The following is a 24,130-nucleotide window of genomic DNA, read 5'->3' on the forward strand; positions in this document are numbered from 1 at the left end:
TGTAAATTTTTCTAAGGAATTGAATTTGTAACAAAGTAATTCAGAAATGTTTTATAAGAGAAAAATTTAGAAAGCTTAATTCACCCCCCTCTTAAGTTATATGGGGCTATTTAACTAACAAGTGATATAAAGAGCAGGTTTCTTGTATAAGGCTTAAAAGCTTCAAGAATAAAAATGGCCTCATCAAATATTTTATTTCCCGAAGGAAACTCCATTAATACACCTCCTATATTTAATGGTGAAGGATATCACTATTGGAAATCTCGTATGCAAATTTTTATTGAATCAATTGACTTAAATATATGGGATGCAATTGGAAATGGTCCTTATATCCCTTCAACTAAGGTAGGAGAAGAAACTAGGATTTTACCCAAAGATCAATGGAGAGAAAATGATAAAAGAAAAGTTCAATACAATTTGAAAGCCAAAAATATAATTACTTCTACATTAGGCATAAATGAATATTTTACTATTTCAAATTGTAAAAATGCTAAAGAAATGTGGGATACACTTGAAGTAACACATGAAGGCACTAATGATGTTAAAAGATATAGGATAAATACTCTCACTCATGAATATGAACTATTTAGAATGAATCTTCATGAAAATATACAAGACAGGAAAAATAGATTTACACATATAATTAATCATCTTGCATCCTTAGGAAAAATATTTTCAAATGAAGATTTTATTAACAAAGTTTTGAGATGCTTAAGTAGGGAATGGCGACCAAAAGTGATCGCCATTGTTGAATCAAAGAATCTGTCTACCATGTCTCTTGCATCTCTGTTTGGAAAACTTCAAGAGCATGAAATGGAATTGATGAGACTAAGTCAAAATGAAGATAGTTACAAAAAGAAGAAAAGTATAGCACTTAAAGCATCTTCATCCTCTCATGAAGAAAATGAAAAAGATGACAACATTGAAGATGATGATGATGATGAAGATTTTAGTCTCTTTGTAAAAAGATTCAACAAATTCCTAAGGAATAAAGGAAATAGAAGAAAATTCAACTTCAACATAAAGAAGAAAGGAGAAGAATCTTCTTCAACTTCAAGATGCTATGAATGCAATCAATCAGGTCATTTAAGATTAAAATGTATGATCCTTAAAAGAAAAATGGAAAAATCCAACAAGAAAAGCTTCAAAGAAAAGAAAGGGAAGAAAGTTTATATCACTTGGGAAGAAAATGACATGGATTCTACAAGTGACTCTGAAAATGAAGTTGTAAATTTGGGACTCATGGCCAAAGATTACGAAAGCGAAGAAGAGGTAACATCTTCTAACAATGATATCTCAATTTCATTTGATGAACTACAAGATGCATTCAATGATTTACATAAGGAATCTTTAAAACTTGCAAAACTAGTATCATCCTATAAGAAAACAAATTCAAATATGGAAAAGGAAATTACTAAATTAAATGAAGAATTAAATAGTCTTAAATCAGAAGTTAAAATGATAAATTCCAAGAATGGAAATCATTGCTCTACAAGTAACTTGGAAATTACAAACATTACACATCCATGTACATCATGTCATGAATTTAAAGAAGAAATTAACAACTTAAGGAGTACTCTTTCAAAATTTACCATTGGTAGAAATAATTTAGATATAATTTTAGGAAAACAAAGATGTGGATTTGACAAAGTAGGATTAGGATACAACCCACAAAAACAACAAAAGAATTACAAGAATTTCTTTACAAGTTCTCAAGTTTCTACCTCTCCTTTTATAACATGTTTTATTGTGGTAAGAAAGGTCATAGTATATCAACATGCTATGTTAGAAAGAACATTAGCAATCTTAAGAATATGATTTGAATTCCAAAAGATTCTCTAGTTAAAACTAACATTAAGGACCCAAAGAAAACTTGGGTACCAAAATCAATCCATTCTTTGTCTTGAAGGATTCCAAAGACCAAACTTGGCACATTGATAGTGGATGTTCCAAGCACATGATAGGATATACTTCAAAATTCATTGACATTACTCCTAAGAAAAGTGGACATGTAATATTTGGAGACAACAACAAAGGAAAAATACTTGGCATTGGAAGAATTGGTACAAATTTCTCAACCTCCATAGAAATTGTCTTACTTATGAATGGTCTTAAACATAGTTCATCAAGTGTGAGTCAATTATGTGATAAAAGTTTCTCTGTATCTTTTGATTCACAAAAATGGCTTGTTGAACATAAAAATGATGAACATGTTAAAATAATAGGATTTAGAGTAAACTATATATACAAGATAAAATTAGAGAAAAATATGAGTCATTCTCAATGTCTTGTGAGTAAAGATGATGAATCATGGTTATGGCATAAAAGAATTGCTCACATAAACATGGAATACTTAAATAAATTAATCTCAAAAGATTTAGAAATAGGATTACCAAAAATTAAATTTGAGAAAAATAAACTTGGTGATGCATGACAAAAGGGGAAACAAGTAAAAGTATCTTTCAAACCAAAGAATATAGTTACAACCTCTAGACCCTTAGAACTCTTGCATATGGACTTTTTTGGACCCTCTAGAACTATGAGCTTTGGTGGAAGTTACTATGTTAGTAGATGATTTCTCTAGAAATTTCTTGGATACTCTTTAAAAAGCAAATCATACAGAATATACAATAAAAGAACCATGACTATAGAAGAATCATTTCATGTTGTATTTGATGAGACTAACATTGTTTGTCCAAGAAAAGATATTATTAATGATATTGTAGAAAGCCTTAAAGACACTCATATTCATAAGCAAACTCAAAAGGACAATGAAGATGAAGAAAATGAGGATCAATAATCCAAGAAGATCAACCCAAACATGAATCCTCAAAGAGAGTGGAGAATCTCAAGAAATCATCCTCTTGAAAATATCATTGTAGACATATCAAAAGAGGTAACTACTATATACTCTCTCAAAGAAGCATGCAATAATTTGGTTTTTGTTTCTAAAATAGAAGTTAATAATCATTGATGAAGCCTTAAATGATGTACATTGGATAAATGTTATGCAAGAAGAGTTAAATCCATTTGAGAGAAATCAAGTATGGAAACTAGTCCTTGGACCAAATAATGATCCAATTATTGGAACCAAATGGGTATTTAGAAATAAATTAAATGAAAATGGTATAATTATAAGAAACAAAGCTAGACTAGTTGCTAAAGGATATAATCAAGAAGAAGAAGGCATAGATTATGAAGAAACATATGCACCTATAGCAAGACTAGAAGCCATTAGAATGTTACTTGCCTATGCATCTATAATGGAATTCAAACTATATCAAATGGATGTCAAAAGTGCTTTTCTAAATGGTTTTATTCAAGAAGAAGTTTATGTTGAACAACCCCTAAGATTTGAAAACTCAGAATTTCCAAACCATGTCTTTAAGTTGAAAAAGGCTCTATATGGATTAAAACAAGCTCCTAGGGCATGGTATGAAAGACTAAGTAAAATTTTTTTTTGGAAAAAGAATTTACAAGGGGAAAGGTTGATACAACACTATTTATCAAAAGAAAAATGAATGACATTCTTTTAGTACAAATCTATGTTGATGATATTATTTTTGGAGCTACTAATGACTACTTGTGCAAGCTAGGAATTTTCAAATGATATGCAAAGTAAATTTGAAGTGTCCATGATGGGAGAACTAAATTTTTTCCTTGGACTACAAATAAGGCAAACCAAAATTGGAATTTTTTATAAATCAAAGCAAATATTGTAAGAAATTACACAAAAGATTTGGAATGGAAAATGCTAAACCAATGGCCACACCCATGAGCACTACATGCTACTTGGACAAAGATGAAGGTGGTAAGTCTGTCCATTTAAAACAATACAGAGGTATGATCAGATCCCTTCTCTATTTATCTGCAAGTAGGTCTGACATCATGTTTAGCTTGTTTAACATTGGTTAATATTTTGGCTTGCTTTTTACCTTTGAATAATTTTGTTATTATATTCTTTTTGATGTTGGCAAAGGGGGAGAGAAAGGATAAGGATCACAAAAGGAAAAAGATAAATAACATTTATCTTAATACTCTACTTGGCTTTTTGATGTTGCCAAATTGGGAGAGATAATCGCAAAGGAAAAGCAAATGTTTATTTTTGTCTAACTTTACTTTGGGCTAAGTTTGAATAAAATATTTTGACAAAAATATTCTTAATGCTCAACTTGAAACTTATGTCTTATAATATAAACATTGATCTCTACAATCTTTTTCAAAACATAAGTACAACTCCTTTTATAAAAATAAAAGTAACATCAATCAATGCTTTACTAAGGGGGAATTTAAAGGGGAGTGATCGGAATATACTATTTTATTTTCCTTCCCTTTACAGTAAATTGTCATCATCAAAAAGGAGGAGAATGTGGAAGAAAATATGCACAAATGTTTTGATGATGCCAAAGTGATTATAAAGCATTGAAGAAGAATCAAGGTTGAGCTAAAACAAGTTGATGCAAGAACAAGATCCCAAGTGTTACATAGATAAGTCTTGTCAACTTAGCTAAGAATGTAAAAGAATCTTTTAAAATTGCAAGTATGCTTGGCCTCAAGAATAAGTTTTCAAAAACCTCAAATTAATCTCTTTAAATTTAAGCAAGTTTTAAATCTTTTGAAAGGAAGTAAAAATGTTTTTTAAAGACTTAACAAAAGCTTTAAAGAATAGTTCAAATCATTTATTAAAAGAGATTTGTGAAAGAAATTATTGATAAGAAGTTTTCTACATAAAAGATTTTGAAACAATGCAAAAATATGTTCTAGTAATCCATTACCAGACCTTGTAATCCATTACCAGAACAAGGAAACTTCAAAGTTCATATTCTGAATACAAAATGTGTTCTGGTAATCGATTACCAGACTTTGTAATTGATTACCAGACCTTGTAATCAATTACTAGAAGAGAAAACTTCAAAAATTTGAATTTAAAAGATACGTTTCAAAATTTTGAACTTAAAACTGTTGTAATCAATTACCAAGTCTTGTAATCGATTACCAAAGTATATTTTCTGAAAAATTATAAAGAGTTACAACTCTTCATGAAAAGACACAACCCAAGAAATAATTGTCTATAAATAACTATAATTTTTCAGAAGAAGTTTACGAACTCTATTATGAAAAAGTCATATACAAAAACATCTTGGCCAAATTCATTTGCATTATTCTAAAAGAGTTCATTAAGATCATAAAAATGTATATCTACTCTTAAAAGAGAGTTATTCTGTAATTTCAAATTGATCATTGGATATGTGAAGGAGAAAAAGTTTTCCTCCTTGTTGGTTTTTGAATCTCAACACAAGGAAATGGAGTTTCAAGGTGTTGGAGGATTCAAGTCTTGTAAGGTTTACAAGAATAATGAAAATCTCAAGTGGGAGATTTGAGGACTGGACGTAGGCAGGATTGGCCGAACTAGTATAAAATTGAGTTTGTAATTCTTCTTTCCTTATACTTTTAATTACTTGTTATTTATTGTGATTGAGTAATTTGCATCATCATTCATTCTTTACATGTAAATTTATCTATGGAATTTAATTTGTAACAAAGTAATTCGGAAAAGTTTTATAAGAGGAAAATTTGAAAAACTTAATTCACCCCTCATCTTAAGTTATATGAGGCTATTTAACTAACACAACTCAACTCTACAAAATTGACTTATAAAGTGAGAGTTGTTTTCCATTTATATATTCTTTTAATTATTTTATCGATATGAGACTTAAATTTTTTTCAATATTTTTTAAATGAATAAACATCACTTTTTTGAATGCATGCCCTAAACAATAATCTTTTTCCCCTATCTTCATATGAGGTCCAAATATATGTGCTTTTCATTTTATTTTAATTTTAAAATAAATATATGCCTCTTTCTCACTCGCGTTCTTAAAAGTGAAAGATTAGAGTAAGAAATTAGAACCACTAATTGAATGATTTGTTATTAAATAGTGCAGTTATATCGATTATACAATCTTTTAAATCTCAATTGTTAAATTTTTAATTAATAACTGGAATGCTTACTTTACTCTATAAAATAAACCTTTCCTTGGAGGGATAAATCCATTATCATGATATTTAGTTAATAACATCTCAAAACCTATAAGGGTTTATTTATGTGAAAGAACTTTAGTATTTTAGCATGTATAGACTTTCAAGTGAAAAAAGTATAGCAGCTCAAACAAATTGATTGGTAAAACATATATTGGAAATGTCACCAATTTGGAGAAGTCCAAGTACATACATGGTTTTTCAGTGTATCAGAGATATGACGATATAAGTTTAGGTGATGTTTAGCTAAGTTTTCTTTTCTACATAATAAGTAAAAAAGAAAAAAAACATATAAAAACCTATAAAATAAGAAAATTAAATAAAAAAGGTATAATAAATAAAATTTTAAGTTAAATTATACTTTAGTTCTTTATCTTATTTTTAGGATTGATTTGGTTCTTTATCTTTTAAAATATTTATTTAGATCATTTATTTTTAAAATTTTAGTCAATTAATTATTTTAAATAATATTTATTTTCAATTTTAAGACAAGATTTTAAATATTTTTTACTTATTTAAAATTTGAAATTTGTCTCTTTGAATCACTTACATGAAAACTTTAAAACACAACTAATATTTGAATAAAAAAATGTATAGTACATAGTGAAAATTGCAGGAAAATTAGATTGAGTAACCAAAAAATTAAGGAAATCTGATTTAATTAATATAGCCGATTTAATTAATATAAATTGACAATCCCAACATGTGAATTCATTGCATCATTCTCATTCATTGAAAAGACATTAATAATTTTGGATAAGGTGGATTAAATTAAATAAAAAAATCATTAATCAGCAAATAAGAAAGAAAATTTCAACTTCCAAACAAACTCTTTACCGATAAGAGAAAATATAAAAAAGTAAAAATTAAACATTATAAATAGGACACAACCTAACCTATACGTGAATGGAAAGCTTAAATATATCGATCGGGAAGAAAAAAGGCAATGCACGTATTAGGTGAGAGAAGATATTTGAGAGAAGTAATCTTAGTCATACAATTAAAATGAATAAATAAAAATAAATTTTAATTATTCATCATAATTATATAGCTAAATATAGCTCTTTTACCTTACGATTTATGAGATTACCTCTTATAAATATAGGTATATATAACTATATGTATTGGTGGATGTGTGTATAACCACTTCTGCATCAATTAGTTATATAATAATGAAAAATTTTAATATTAATTTTACCTACATAATGTATTTAGCAAAGATTAGACTTGTCAAATGGTCGGCCTAACATATAGGGATCAACACTTGTAAGTGGACTGATGAGTGATATGGTCTGATCCAAATGTTTTATGAATTATATATTTTGTGATTAGCTATAAAATTAAATTGAATTATTTTATTTTATTTTGTAAGAAAATAAAAAATAATATTAGATCAAATAAAAGTAGTAGATTTTAAGCTTATACATTATTAATTTCACTTAACATGTTTAAATCTAATTACTTTTAAGTCACTTCTTTCGATGTTTAATTTAATCTAAATTATTAGTTTAACTTGACCTTTTTAATTTATAAAGTCAAACTAAATTAAACTAATCATTTTTTGAGTTACTTCTTTCGAAGTTCAACTAAATCTACCAAACTTTCTGACCAGTTTTGATACCTCTAACAAAGATGACAACCTCCAACAAGATTTGGACCTCAAGCCAAATATTTTTTAGTAGAGTAATGGGCACTACATGTCTTTTGAGTCAAAATTGTATGATTTAATATTAAATTATTGTTGTTGGGATAAATTTCTTAAGTTAAATAAAAAATTTTCATTAATCAAAATTAAGAACCGTTGTCTCAGATTATAGAGTTAATGTTAATAACACATACATGTATTCATTGACGTTGATCAAAAAATTGCAGCAGAATAGTCTTTTGGTGCAATGATCTTCCTCAGCCAAATCACTGAATTTTTTAATGGGACTTGATGTTACTTTTCTGATGAGGAGACAGAGAGACGTGTATTTCTGATTTGACATATTGGGGACCATGACCATCTTTACGATTTTAAACCTATTAGGGTTTCCATTAACCCTTAACGGACCAAATCTGATTATTTGAACCAATATCAATTTTTCCTGTTGACAGTCTAAATACTCACTAAAATTAGATCACTTTTATAGAGCCCAACTAAATGTAAATAACTAATATAAATACTATAAATAATATATGTAGCCCACAATAACTATTAAAAATAAAATTTCTGACAATTGTGTTTTATGTATTTATTATAAGAATTTGTATTACTCATTTTACTAGGCTATAAAGTATATAATAAATAAAGGTCTCTTTCAAGCAATGAATTTCTCTCCTATCTTGAGTATTATAGTGCTTTGCAAATCTACAGTGGAAGAACCAATTGCTTGAAGAAAATTGTTGTTGCCTCCTCTACCACCTAGTAGATAAGTAATACAAATATACATTTTCCAGAACATATCTTTAGCTAAAGAAAATTCAATATGCATATTCATGATACGAAATAGAATTTTTGTCAATAAAGAATATGGCTTCCACCTTAACGAGGATATTGACAACCCCTTTACTCATTAATTAACAATTGTCTCTTTGGTCTAGCTAATGGCCATCATATTGGAGCACCATAGGCAAGAGAAATTAAATCCACTATTTAATATTAATTTGTGTAAGATTGAACAGTTGTTGTGTGTGCATGTGTTTGGCATGAATTGTTTATGATAAAAGATTCTGTCATTTTCTACTCTCCTACGGAACGCATCTACCCTAAAAATTGAATGAGAAAGGAAGAAAAAAGCCAAAAGGGTTTTCCTATTTCTCCAAAATATATAGATATGAGGAGGGAGCACGTATCCTTACTTATCTGCTATGACAGCTAAAGTTTGTTTCCCCATAATGCATTTTGAAGATTCTCTATCTATAAGTGTACAAAACCCCTAAAATCTAACCTAGGCTATTTAAGAAAAACGCATCAAAAGTGAACATGCCACTGTCCTCATATATATTGCCATTAGAATACAAACAAACAAGTGTGTATACACCGACCATATCAATTATCGTCTTAATCATGTGCTCAATATTATATATATATATATATATATATATATATATATATATATATAAACATTTTTTAAAATGAAAGTATTAGATGAACCTGGAAGCTAAAGAGATTAATAAGACTTACTAAAAACATTAAAAAAAAATATTACATATAAAAATTTTTATTTAGATATAATATATATAAATATAAATCTATTTAATATATCTATTCGTAATTTTGATATTAAATAATGTGATTTAGTAATATGTATTAACAATTATAAGAATACAATTATAAATAAAAATAATTTTTAATAAAAAATATTATATCGTATCATTACAAGATAGTGTTTTTTTTTTTTTATTTTCTTTATACAGTGATATGAGCTCAGATCCATCCGGTTTAGTAATATCTACTGGTATTTTCAATTTTCCAATAATGAAGAACTAAGATCTACTAATAATATTTTTCCCAATAATAGAAAATACAAAATGAAATCCAAGTAAGATTTACCAATAATAAAATATATGCTGAAATGAGTACGTTAATTAAAATATGTACATTAGCATTTGTCATTGTTCCATCGTGTTAGTCCCTTAGCCTTGTATAACTTAAGAGGGGGGTGAATTAAGTTTTCTAAATTTTCCTCTTATAAAAATTTTTCCAATTATTTTCTTATCACTTTATTTCCTTAGACAAATTAGCATGTAAAGAATGATGATGAAGAACAACTCAAACACAATTAAATAAAAAATAAATAAAAGTGTAGGGAAGAAGAATTGCAAACTTGATTTTATACTGGTTCGGTCAATCCTGCCTACATCCAGTCCTTAAGTCTCCCACTTGAGAATTCCACTACTCTTGTAAACCTTACAAGAAAATGAATCCTCCAACACCTCGGAACTCCCTTTCCTTGTGTTGAGATTCAAACACCAACAAGGAGAAAAACCCTTTCTCCTTTACAGATCCAATGATCTGTTAAGTAATACAGAATGACTCTCTTGAAGAGTGGATATTACACTTTCATGATCTTTGATGAACTCTTTAGAGATTTTGCAAATGATTTTGGCCAAGTGATTTGTAAAGATAATTTTTCACAATTGAGTTCGTCACCTTTCTCTGAAAAATTATAGGTATTTATAGACAATTGTATCTTGAGTTATGTCTTTTCATGAAGAGTTGTAACTCTATAATTTTTCAGAAAATAGGCTCTGGTAATCGATTACAAGTCTTGGTAATTGATTACAACAGTTTAAGTTCAAAATGTTTGAAACGTTGTATAGTTCAAATTCGAAGTTTGAAATTTCTCTTCTGGTAGTAATCGATTACCAGATAGCATTTTAACATTTTGAAAGGTTTTTTTTCTCTGGTAATTGATTACAGCAAGTGGTAATTGATTACCAGAAACATGTCACTTGTTTTGGCTTATGAAAACCTAAGATATAAAGAGCTTCTATTTTCTAGTTAAAAATATTTTTATTTAATCTTTTGAATACTCTTTTTGCTTTCTTTTCAAACAACTTATTCTTATATTCAAAAGTATTAAGTTTAGGTTTTCTTGAAATTCTTATTTTAATGGCCAAGTCAAATTTGCAAATTCTAAAAGTTTATTTTACATACTAAGCTAAGCAGTCAAGACTTATCTAGTTATTACTTGAGATCTTGCTTCTTGATCAGCTTGCTTTAACTTGACCTTTATTTTCTCGATACTTTGGCATCATCCAAATTTTGTTCATATTTTCTTCCACACATCGCATCAACATTTGAATAGACACATATCCTGATTCCAGCTCCGGCCCCAGGTGCAAATCTGTTTGTTGAAATTATAATTCACATTTTTCTTTTTTAACTTGAATTAAGTATATATCTTCCAATCAAAAATCTAGAAACTGTATATTCATTCATCTGTACATTGAATTTCAATATCGAATATTTGACACTGTACCACGTTATCTATCAACTATATTAATTAAACTACATCATGTTGGTTAAGCTATACGTCACTTTAATCACTGACAAGGAACGTGTTACTCGGTCAAGTCAACTTCTGATGTTCAAAGTGTGCTTTCACTGCTTTGCACTTCCAAGTGCTATTGAGCCAACACTACATTATAGCACAGTGTCTATAACAGTGAACTAAACAACGAATCATGCAAGTACCAATTAAAAGAGGAAGCTTTTAAATTTGGAATGCAGCGTCACAATTGCAACAAAACCGAGTGAAATATTCATCTTGTATGTATATATTCAAGATTTTTTATAGAGATTTACTTCTGACAAGGAATATTTCATTTTGGTATGATTATGAATAAAAAGTTAAAAGTAAAAGTAAGTACTTACCAGAGTTTTCTCCCTGAGAAATTTGCATGTTTATTACGAATTAAAGAGTATTCAATTCCCATGTTGAGTTAAGACTTGAGAGACTAACAAGCTATAGTTGATGAAAAACTGGGTATGTTGGCAGAAGAACAGAGAGCACAAAACTGCTCACACACAAAGACCTTTTGGGTATGTTCAACTGTGCTCTCTATCTTCTGTCAACAAACTGTTTATAATGTTCATCCCTTGATCATTGACGCTTTCTGCATATATATAATAAGCATGTCCAAAAGAAAAGCAACAAATTAAATTATTTAACCTATGTTCATTTGGATTAGGATGATGATGAACAAACACACATGGCAGTAAAAAGAGATAGAGTAAGGGGATAGAATATATACCTTTGCACAACTTGCTTAGGCTCTTCAAGCTTTTCACTCTCGCAAAATTAACAGGACTGAAATTAAAAAGTGTTTTTATGGGAATAGAAGAAGGAAGAAACCACAAAGAGAGAGAGAGAGAGATTTTTTTGGCTATGGTTGGAGACAAGTGGAGAAGAATCGGTGTAGTGTTGAAAAAGTGGTTGAACAATAGATAATGACAATTCCCTAGTGAGATAGGAGAGAGAGCATTGAAGACTTGTTTTTGCAACAAGTGGTTCTTGTTTATTTTCCACAATGGCTACTATATATATATAACTATAGTGAAATTTAATTCTTGCTCTTATTCTTTTACAAAACTTAAGGTAACTAAAAGAGAGAGAAAAGTAAGAGGAAGAAAAAGTGAGATGGGTATTATGTCAGTGAGATTAAAACATAAATTATAAAATATTGAAAAATTCGAAAGGTATGTTTTATGATTAAAATAACTAAACTATTTTGACGAAGTCGGAACTAAACTATAACAGTGATCAATTTTATAAAAAAATATTTAAAAAATATATAAATATCAAAAAAATTTATATAAAATATTGATAATTATTCATTTTTAAAATGTTTAACAATTTTTTTTAGAGAATATGTTTAATAGTAAATAAGTATTATTAATTTTGTTATAAGAATCTATTAAATCAAAATAAATTATGTTACTAATCAATTTTTTTTATAATAATAGTCAACAATATTATCAAATATATATATATAAAAGAATTTCACCAAATTATTTATTAAGACAATAATAGTCAATAAGAATTGAAGAAAGTAAAATATCATTCAACCATAAAGAGATGAGAAAAGAAAAAAAAATTGTCGTAAAATATCAAATTTTTTTATATTAATATTACTTAAAGTTCAATATATCAATCTCTTATATAAAGTAAAAATGTCTGTCTTATCAATAAATATTAATAACAATTTTTAATTCTCAAATTAATTTATAATAAATTCATGCAAAAGTTAGGGATGAAAACAAATTCATTTTATTATAAATATCATTATTTATAACTTTTAAATTTTCTATAAAATTATATAAAGAAAAGAACCAATTAAAAAAATTAATTTTTTAGTAAATAATTTGCTTAAAAATAGAAAAAAAATATAATTATCACCCCAACAAAGATCATAAAAAGAAAAATAGAATATTTATTTATAAAAATATTTACGATAACAACTATAAAGAGAGAATACATTATTTTGTTAAATAAACAATAGATAATAGTTAAATGTTATTATTTTTATGTTCAATTATTCTTAATAAAATAATAATTTTAATATATAGAAGAAAAATTAAATTTAGAAAATTGAGGGGGACCATGCCCCCTAGCTACATAGTATTAGTAGCTTCGTCAACGGTGTGGTGTCGATATCTGATTGAGGTAATTACCAGCTTTCCGAAGCTATAGCTTTCTTGGTGAAAACGATCATTTTCATAACGATTACCTCCATGAATATACTAAAATATTTATAAAGAATAAAAATGAGCAATAATGATTTTAGCATCACGAATATGAAATTAATAACAATTGTTAAAATAAATAAAATGGAAAGGCAATTGGGGTGGGGTGGGGTGTGAGGTAGTATTTAATTGCATAGAGTTGGTAAAACATAAAATACCGAGTGACAACCCCTTTTAATAAAATTGATGATCCAAACTAAACTAATTAAATTGAATTGATTTTTTTTCATAATCAAATTGGATCAAATTCAAATTCAAACAAAATAAATTTAAACTTTAATTGGTTTGATTCGTGATTTTGTATTTTATAGATTTGATAATCTGACAATCAAATTAATTAAAATTATTTTTATTATTTTATTTAATTATATTATAATTATTATCCTGATATCTTTATAATATTGTGATTTTATTAGTAGCACATGCATGATGATTTTAAGAAGGATAGGACTTCAAAGAGTTTTAATCCTTATGCCTATTCTAAATTGGTGGTGCCCAAGGAAGAAAACATGTATATAAGTAGAACACTTTCTTCTATATATTAAGCTTGAGCACCCAACTCTTAAAGTATGTGATTTTTTATACCTTTTTTGCGGTGCATCATTATCTTTTAATATTAGTATTAAGAGTGGTTCAAAACACATTAAAACTACATTTAATACTATTTTTAAGACTAATGTTGGATTATATGATATAATTTGATTAAGTCTTTTAGACTTATCACTTCACCAAATTCTTACATACATCTAATAAACCACATGTTTAAGAGTTGTTTAGGAAGTGTTTTTAGTAGTTTTCAACTTGCTTAGTTCTAGGAGCCAAGGTAAACATACATGATACCTTAGGTAAGATATTTTTGTTTTTAGGAATAGAAACTTATTTTGTTTTAGCCTTACTAGTTTTACCTTTTTAGGTTTTAGTTTCCACTATAGACTTCACTTTAGTGAGGATGCTTTCCTTACTAATAGGGAGTCTATCTTTCTCATTAGATTAGATAATCCTTTTAGCTTTTTGGGAAAAGATCCCTTATAGGCTACACTCCTTCATGTTTATACTGTGCAAAACATCTCTAATGAATATGTTATAACTTCTTTTAAAGGTTTTAAGGAAATTGTGGAGGAGCCTAGAGATTTGAGAGTAAATCCTCTCGAAGGGGGAGGGGTTGATGCAATTCTACCTAAGGAACCCTTTGAAAGGGATGAATCTATCTAAGATTCTGAGGGAGTAGGCTAGAAAGCTACTAAAACCCTTTTTTTTTCTTCTTCTTTTATACATATTACAATTTAGTAGTATACCTCTTCTAGGAAAATAGAGCTTAGGTATAGAAAGTGTAGATAGAATAAAAGGGGTTCAAGAGGACCCCATCCCAAGAAAAGAAAACTCCTTCAAGATAGGTTCATTCCACATTTAGAGAGAAGCAATCGACTAAGTTTCTTAGATCATCAAGTAAATAACATTTCTAATGCTTGCAATATATTTTCTCTTACAGGAGAAGAAGAAACTTATGATCTGAGGACAAATCATTATCAAGAAAGAGGGGATGATAGAAAACCATTCTTGAAGGTACATGACCTTTAAAAAAAACAATGACAAGAAGAATGCAAGAGGAGTGGGCTTAAGGTGAAAGGTACAAGGCTGAAGCTTCTGTTGAGATATAGACTTATTTCATAGTTCATTCTTGCTTTTTTATATTTTCCATGTAAATATTTTCCTTTATTTTGACCTTGTATTTTGGTTCAAGTAATGTAGGTAATTTTGTCCTTGTATTATTATTTTTTACTTAATGGTGTAATTAGTAGATTATGGGAGGTGTAACTAGCAAAGTCTTGTTAGAATTATTTGGGCTTGGATGACCCAAATATTTTTATCTCCCATACATTTGGATGTTCACTTGCTCATGCAATTGGTTTGGACATCCAAAACATGCCAAGCTTGCCATCCAAGCTATAAATTAAGTCATATGGCTTTGATAGTGAAATCTCAACAAACTTATTAAAAATAATTATTAGTTTAGTAGTTGTAATGATTAGGTTAGATAGTTGGAGTTAACTTAAGCTAACCTAGGTTATTCTTAAACTAGGATTAGCTTAGCTTGCTTCATCATCTTTTAGACAACTAACTAGACTTATAAACATTTAACTAGAGTTAGTTAGCTTAAGTACATGATAGATAACCATGGTTAATCAAGCTTGCACCATAAGTCAACTAAACTCTATTAATTGTTTCTTTGTACCCATTTTGTGATAGTTTTGAGTAATATACTTGATTTGGACGAAATTTGTCTCCAAATTCTCTCTCAAAAGCTTTTTTCTCTTTTTGAAACTTGATCCTTTTCTCTTATCCTCTCTCTAGTGTGGTGAGAATTGGAAGGACTTATCACTCACATGAGTGTGGTGTCACCAAGGGAGAATCCTACCCTTCCATGTGTGTTTGAAAATGGCTTTCAACACCTTAGGAAGCCATTAATGAAGCTAGAAGGAGACCAAGAAGGGAAAGATCCATTCTAAAAGCTTGAAGGAGAAACTACATCAATCAAGTCTTTCCTTGGAGTTTCCATCACTTTGTGAAAGTTAGTGAACATACTCTGGTTGGATTGAGAATTGGACGTAATCTCGGTAGTTGAGACGAACCAGTTTAAAAATCTTTGATGCTTCATCTAACTCTTCTCCAGTGCTTCATCTGATAAGTTTTTTTATTTTCACTGCACAAAAGTGTGAGTTTTTGATATACACTATTTAACCCCATTCTAGTGTGTGCCTTTTCTCCATAATTTGGTATCAAAGATCAACCTCTGATGGTGTTGAGCATCTAATTGTGCTAAAGGAAAAAGATCCATATAGGAAGCAACGAAGGACAATACTTACTAGAAGGAACTTCTCTCACAAGGCCTCCTATCTTCAATGGTGAAGACTACCTGTAATGGAAGGATAAGATGGAGATGTTCATCAAATCCATCCATTTCAACTATGGAGAATCATCATGTAAGGAGATGTAGCAATCACAAAGCCTAAGAGCCAGTATACTCAAGATGATTACAATACCTTATAGCTCAATACTAAAGCAAGATATATACTTGCTTGCTCCTTGTCTAGAACTGAGTATAATAAGTTTTATAGTTGCTTAATGGTGAAGGATATGTGAGTTTCCATCAAGGTAACTCATGAGGGCACTGAAGATGTGAGGCTTAGATGAGTTGCCACACTTTAGAGGCACTATGAGTTATTCTCCATGAAGAAGAATGAAACCATTGATGAGATGTTTGGATGCTTCCAAACAATTCTCAATGGGTTAAAATCCTTAGGAATTGTGTTTTCAAAAGCTCAGGAAAATCTAAAGATCTTGGACAGTCTACCCAAGATCTGGGAGTCAAAGGCCACAACCATTAGTGAAGCATAGGATTTTAAAGTTCTTACTCTCGATGAAATTCATGGAGCTCTTTGAGTTCATGAGGTTCATCTAAACAATAGAGAACACCTAAAGCAAATGACACCATTGCTTTAAAGGGTGGTCAACCCAACAAAAGGAAAGAAAAAGGAAAAATGCTAAAAGTTGAGTCTAAATCCAACTCAGAAGGAGGTTTTGAAGACTCATAGACAATGAGATTTCTCTCATGTCTAAGAAGTTCAAGAACATGTTGAAAAAGAAAGGAAGGTTGAGAACCTTCCACATAAAGAAAGAGAGGTCCAAGAAGCTTGGATCCCTTGAGACTGTCCCTCTCTTAAGAAAAGATGGTCAAGCAAAAGGAAAACCAAAAAGAGTCTGATGGACACTTGGGAAGACCTTGATAGTAGTAACAACAACTCAAGTGAAGATAAGGCAAATATCTATCTAATTGTAGACGTTGAAACAAATATTAAGGTAAGCTCTCAATCCAATTCCTATTTATCTGTCTCTGGGGGAAAATAAATGTCTTATGACACTTTACTTGACAACTCTCATATGATCTTTCTTGAGTACAAGAAACTCAAAGAAAAACAAAAACTTCTAGGAAAAGAAAATCTTGAACCCAAGAAAAATCTAATGAGATCTGAGGTAGAAGTAAAGGATCTTAAAAGCAAGATCATTCGCTTATGTTCCCCCTAAGGTAGAAGCTTTAAAAACTAAAAACCTACAACTCAGGAAGGACTTTTGTAGATGGGTCTTCTAAGTTAGACATGCTTTTAAGACATAGAAGACTATCTTCTGACAAAAGTGGTATTGGCTTTGAGTCTAATTCAAAGACATTTTCAAATAGACATAAGTCTACCTTCTATGCTAGTGGAAAAGGAGTAAAACCTCCAGGCAGATGAAAAGGACAAACTAAAGATAGTGGGACTAACACAAGAGGACCCAACAAGATCTGGGTACCAAAATCAAAAATTACTCCCATTATAGATCTCCTTGGTGGGCAGGAAGGATTCAAGCTGGTACCTAGATAGTGGCTGCTCATGAAACATGATGGGACAAAGGTCTATGTTCCTAGATCTCCAATCACATGAAGGGTTTGTGTCTTTTGGAAACATCAAAAGGAAGATAAAGGGTTCAAGTAAGATAGATCATGCAGACATATAAAGGCATACACCAAGGAACTTTTTAAGAAGTTAAGAATGATTGATTATATGCATAAGCCTACATCCATTTGTAGGGTCATCAAAAGACGAATCAGGTAAACCAGTAGATAAGGTGATCTACTGAGGTATGATTGGATCCTTCCTTTATCTAACTACTAGTAGACTTGACATTATGTTTAGCGTCTATCTCTATGCTAGATTTCAATCTGATCCTAAAGAATCTCATTTGAAAGTTGTAAAATAAATACTCAGATATATTGCAAGTTCTACTAACCTAAGTCTATTCATTTAAGGAATAACAGGTTAGCAAGATTGTGTAATGTAGATTATGCTAAGGACAAAATTGAAAGAAAGAGTACAAGAAGGATGTAGTTCACAGCTCCTATGGATATTTGCAAATAAAGTTGATATTTCTACAAAAGGCTTCTATTGAAAAATCTTTTAATTTCATTTCTTTACTAAGATGATGATAGATCCTCTCGTTATGCTTCATCTGATCATATTAAATGATTTATTTGGTTATTGTTAAGTCTAATATGCATCATCTTATCTTCATTAATTTGACGCATTTATTTTTAATAAATATATATTTTTCTAATGTCTCATCTAAAGTTTTTGAAAGAGGTAATAAGTGCATTGAAGACCATTAAATTTAAGGAATCATTAGCGCATTAACAAATGAGAAAAGTAATACATGGAAGAGTAGACACGATAGAAGTGCGTCTATCAAGCACGTAACGTGCATATTTCTCTCTACCACTCAAGTCCCTCAAAATGCTTAATCACTCACTCTCTCTACACTCATCACCGTTCATCTTCCTTCTTGTGAGAAACCGCCTTTCTCTCTCAAAATCCTAAGTGCAAAATGAAGTTAAATGAAAAACACATAGAAGGGGGGTTAAATATGTGTGTGTATAAACGGAGGAATTTTAAAATCGTTTTCGCAAAGGGAATCTTTTTCGTCCAGTAAAAATATTATTTTCAATTCTTAAGAACTGTGCAGGATTTGCTTAACCAAGAATTTTGCGTCTGAAAATTCATTGTCTGCACAAAGAAAATGTTTCTTAAAGGAAAACTATTTCTTAAGGTAATGAATGAAACAAGTGTATTTTTTGTCTGAAAATAGTTTTAGTGAAAGTTAAGCATTGGACGAAGTTTTCAATATGATATGTTAGTCAAGTGAAATTGCGTTTGAAACATAAATAAAAAGTGCAAAGATTTTATATTGGTTCGCTCAAACTGAGCTACGTCCAGTCTCCTTCAAATGATGGGTACCACTAGATATTCAATGAAGTACAAGTATTATTTGTTCAACCTTTTCAGGCTCATAGTGAGTATTCTTGACCACTCCTGGTCTTGAGTATTCTCAACCAATCCTGGTTGGCTAGCTTCACTCACTAGCTCTAGTATTCTTTGTTCAGCCTCTTCAGACTTGTAGTGAGTATTCTCGACCACTCTTAGTCCCGAGTATTCTCAACCACTCCTGGTTGGCTACTAGCACTAGTATTCTTTATTCAGCCTCTTTAAGCTCTCAGTTAGTATTCTCGACCACTCCTGGTCCCAAGTATTCTCAACCACTCCTGGTTGGCTCCTGGTTGGCTAGCTTCACTCACTAGCTCTGGTATTCTTTGTTTAGCCTCTTCAGGTTCTCAGTGAGTATTCTTGACTACTCCTGGTCCCAAGTATTGTCAACCACTCCTAGGCTATTAGCACTAGTATTCTTTGTTCAGCCTCTTTAGGTTCTTAGTGAGGTTTGTCGACCACTCATGGCCTGCTAACTTCACTCGCTAGTATTCTTTGTTCAGCCTCTTTAGGCTCGTAGTGAGTATTCTTTGACAACCATCTCCAGGCTTTTACAAGTATTCTTTCCGTAGCCTCTTCAGGCTTTACAAATGATAGATAGATGATTCGGTTTGAGTGTTTGGTTTACTCTCACAAAGAGGATACAAATATTTGGTACACTCACTAAGGTGCATGTTCCTAAGTTACACTTAGAACTCCTTAGTATACAGAGATAAATACACTATGGTACATTTGACTCTATAAACTTTGTCTCTAGTTTCATCGCTTCATGGGCTTGATATCATGTCCATTGAAGCAAAATGTAGTTGTTCATGACTAGTTAGATCTTTTCATTTAATTCATTAGATCTTGCATTAAATGTTGCTTCCTATTTATAGACATTACGTGAAGTATTCTACGTTTGTTAGCTATTGTGTCTGACTTTAACTGAGACCTAAGAACTTTTTGTCCTTTTCCGGTCATCGTAGCTGTAGAGCGTTGTCCTTATCTGAAAAAGTAATTATTTTTTTTGACACATGCATGCTTTCACTTTTGTGCTTGATTCTCTTCTTTTTTTTCTTCTTTTCATTGCGCGATCCTATTGAGAGCTTTTGTATGGTCGTAGACGATGTCTGATTTGTCCTTTGAGACTTGATTCTTCAAATACTTACATGGCAGTCTTCGTCTGCGTCTGATTGTCAATATGCATCTCAAGTCTTGATCTTCGTCTAAGAATTAGTCATTAATGCCTTGACTTTCTTTGGTCTAGTCAACATTATAGATGGACAGGCTTTGTTTCCATCTGGAATAATTTTTAGTCTGTATTGTCCTTCATCTGATACGTGGTTGACTTTCTTCTGATTCTAGACCAGCCTTCGTCTGAGTTCTTATGTTCTACTCTAGGTTGTCCTTGACACACCTTCGTCTGATATTTGATTTATTATTGTTTGGCGCACATTTCATATTCCATCTATCATTTGGCTTGCTTTGTCTGATCCTCATGATGTGCTTTGCTTTGTCTCATCTTTATCTAGTTGACCATTAAGCTTCATCTGTTGTCCTTCATCTGTTCAGACTTCATCTGGTGCTTAACCACTTTTGTCTTGTTCTTGACTTAGTCTTGTTTGATACTTGTTTTGGCCTTTCATCTGTGGTCTGTATTGTCTGAAGCTTGATCATTTGCCTTTTGTGCTAGTCTTGGGTTCGTTGACTTTTCCATTTGATGCTTGAAGTTTTTATCCTTTATCTTGGTTCTGGTGTAGGCAGTGGCACATGCTCTATTCTTCATTTTTCCTGTACTTATGTTTTTTTGAAACACTAACACACTTGTTAGAAATAACAACATGTATTATATTTGTCTCATTCAAAACCTTGCTGGGCATTGCTTCGTCTGACTTAAACGAAATGGCCCCAAGAACTGCCCCTACCAGTCAGAAGGTGCATATAGAGGAGTGCCTTGAGAATGTATTTCTGCCTAGAAACATGATTTTTGTGTAGAAGATGTAGGATGAAGGATATCTTGTAAGGTTGTATCTAGACAATGTTGGGTGGACAAAATTTGCTAAATTAAAGTGTGACTGGTTCCATGCCCCCTATGCCAACTTCTGGGCATCAGTTATCTAAGAGACCCTCTTAATTACTGGCAAAAGGTCAAGTAACCATGGATGGGCTAGATAAAGGTTGAGTTACCTTTAATAATAAAAGGATAGACTTGTTAATTTTCTACTCAAACTCTAATTTTCATTTTATGCTCTGAAGAACCAAGAGGAGATAATTTAGGAGACCCATGTTCTTCACTTTTTATTGATCGAGGTAGGGGAGGAGTGAGAATTCTCACTCTAGGGTATGGGATAATTGATGGAAAGTGAGGTTGGCCCCCAACCTCTACATGTTGCATGCATTGTATGAAGGGGGAAACTTTATTGTTTTTTTTTTATTGGTGATTTTTGTTTGTTCCATGACTATTCAACTCCCTTATTGATATTAATTGTAATTTTCGATAGTTAATTTCGTGTGATGAGACTTCTTGGTATATTTTGTGTTGCTTATGGTTTTCTACGAAAACCCTGAAGGTATGCGTTGAATAGTTAATGTGTGAGTAGTTAATAGAAATATGTAATTGTATGAAATTTGTGCCTTATGGATGTATTATGAGTATATTAGAGTGTTTTACTGATTAAATTGTAATATACAAGTGTTGGACTCGTAAATTGCATGTGTCACACTTTTTTAGAATTGGTTTTTCTACAATGGCGTCAAGTGCCATATGCATCATGCTAGGTGTTGTTGTGGTCGAGAGTAAGGGTGCTCTCTGTTCGATTTACACTAGGTATGGGATATGCCTTGCCAATTGCTATCAAAACTATGAGTCTTTGTAACATTCACACCGAGCGTGAGTTGAGGTTGAGGCTCTTCAGGTGTGGGGGCTCTAGGGAAGTCCCTATTGCTATCTCATCGGGCGTAAGTCATCCTGAGAGCTATGAGTGCTCTCTAGATGAGTTTGGCTAGGTGTGGATTGACTTTCGTTGGGCACTACCTATGTATGAAAATTATTTCTTCACTTAATCTAAAGTGGTTTTGTTGAGTAATTTGAATGTTGATGAGTATGAAATAAACATGTATGTTTTGATATATTGATTTAATGAGATAATTTACTTTTGTATGGCAAATTGTGTATATGGTAAATCGTATGTATGATAAATTGTATGTATGGTAAATTGCATCTATGTCAAATTGTATGTATGACAACTTGTATGTGTGGCAAATTGTTGAGTGTGTGTAGTGGTTCATGATATGATAGAGAGTCTATGTGACATGCATCATATGCACAAAAATCGACAAAATGATAACTTGATAAATTGTTTAGTATGCATTACACATTTTGAGATTAGTGCCACATGCATGAAAATTGAGAGTTTGTGTCCATTGCATTTCATATTCACATGTGACTAATTGTATCTGGAGATTTATGATTAATGCATTATGAATAAGTGGTTGTGTTTGATAGTGGCAATTATGAGTTATTATGTTTGCTAGAGGTAACTATTTTTTAATATCATGCTATGGTATAAATAATGGATGGAGTGTGTTTGACTATTCATGTAACACCCTGAAAATTTTTACTAATGTAATAATTAATTGTTATTATTATTTTTATATATGGAGATTAATTCTTATGATTATTTTAACCAATTAAATGGATTTTATAAAGTATTTTAGATATTTTTAATGAATATGAATATTTTAATGATAATTATTTACAAAAAAAATATTTTATATTTTAGTAGCCCAGAACGGGCCGTTCCGAAATTGGAACGGGCCGTTCCAAACTACTAGAATAACATATAAATCTTGCATCGAAACGGGCCGTTCCAAGACATGTTTTTATGAGAAAAATTTGAAACCAGAACGGGCCGTTTCGGTTTAAGAACGGGCCGTTCCGGTACACGATTTTATAAGAAAATTTTGAATCCAGAACGGGCCGTTCTGAATGAAGAACGGGCCGTTCCGGTTACATTTTTTACATAGCATTAATAAGTCCAGAACGGGCCGTTCCGGTGGCATATTTTTTAGGTGACGAAGGAATCCAGAACGGGCCGTTCCGGATTTGGAACAGGCCGTTCTGGCCGCGGCCTGGTGCCTATAAATAGAGCGTTTTGCACTCTTTAAAATTCATTTCTTCATTTTCTAATCTTTTTCCTCCTTTCTCTCTGAAGACGAAGGGGAACCTAGAGGGGGCAACCATCAAGATTCGACTCCTGCTTATCGAGGTAAGGGGGGGGAGTGAGAAATCTTGCTCTGGGTGTGGGAATATATGCTGGGTAGTGGGATTGGCCCCCAATCCTGTGTTTGCTGTATTTTTTTGTATGCTCATGTATGAGGGGTTTCTCCCAATCGTATATGTTTTACTTATTATTTTTCTTATATGTAATTAATTGTATGATTTAAAGTGCTCTATGGGTTCCTATGGGAAACCCTATGAGAAATAGGCAAAATATAAATATTTTTTGTTTTGATTTCTGATTGCTCTATTGTATTCCTTGTTAAATGTAATGTGTAACTATGTGATTAATTTTGAGAATAAATATGTTTTGATATGATTTAGAGTGCTCTATGGATTCCTGCGGGAAACCCTATGAGAAATAGGTAAAATATAAATATTTTCTGTTTTGATTTCTGATTGCTCTGTTATATTTATTGTTTGATAAGATGTAAAAAAAAATATGTATTTAATTTTATAAATTAACGAGTTTTGATATAAATTAAAGTGCTCTGTGAAGCTTGGTGAATATGATAAGATAATGTGATAATGTGAAATGTGATTGAGACATGAGATATGAAATGTGATAATGAAATATGATGAGATAATGTGATGATGTGATATGACCATGGGAAATGATAATGTGATATGAGAATGCATAGAGTCTTGATTGACATGCATCATTTGCATAAGTGTTTTAAGGGTACGATATGGAATACACCGCCAGAGAAGGCCCCCTAGTGTAAAAGCTTTGGGGATTAGTCC

The 24,130-nt window shown here is 30.9% G+C and overlaps 1 long non-coding RNA gene across 2 annotated transcripts; it reads right to left on the reverse strand.

The window, feature by feature from the left end:
• Positions 1-8,248: 8,248 nt before the first annotated feature.
• On the reverse strand, positions 8,249-13,209 carry LOC109819257 (uncharacterized). Of its 2 annotated transcripts, XR_002241512.3 has the most exons (3): positions 11,782-12,051; positions 11,402-11,643; positions 8,249-11,165 (listed from the first exon to the last, which is right to left on the reverse strand). It is a non-coding gene; the product is annotated as an uncharacterized LOC109819257 (long non-coding RNA). The 2 variants fall into 2 exon arrangements; XR_014431358.1 differs by having other exon boundaries at positions 8,249-11,643; positions 11,782-13,209.
• Between the last annotated feature and the right edge of the window lie 10,921 nt (positions 13,210-24,130).

This window comes from Cajanus cajan, chromosome 2 (assembly GCF_000230855.2).
Source record: "Cajanus cajan strain Asha chromosome 2, NIPB_CcT2T_4, whole genome shotgun sequence".
Classification (NCBI taxonomy): Eukaryota; Viridiplantae; Streptophyta; class Magnoliopsida; order Fabales; family Fabaceae; genus Cajanus; species Cajanus cajan.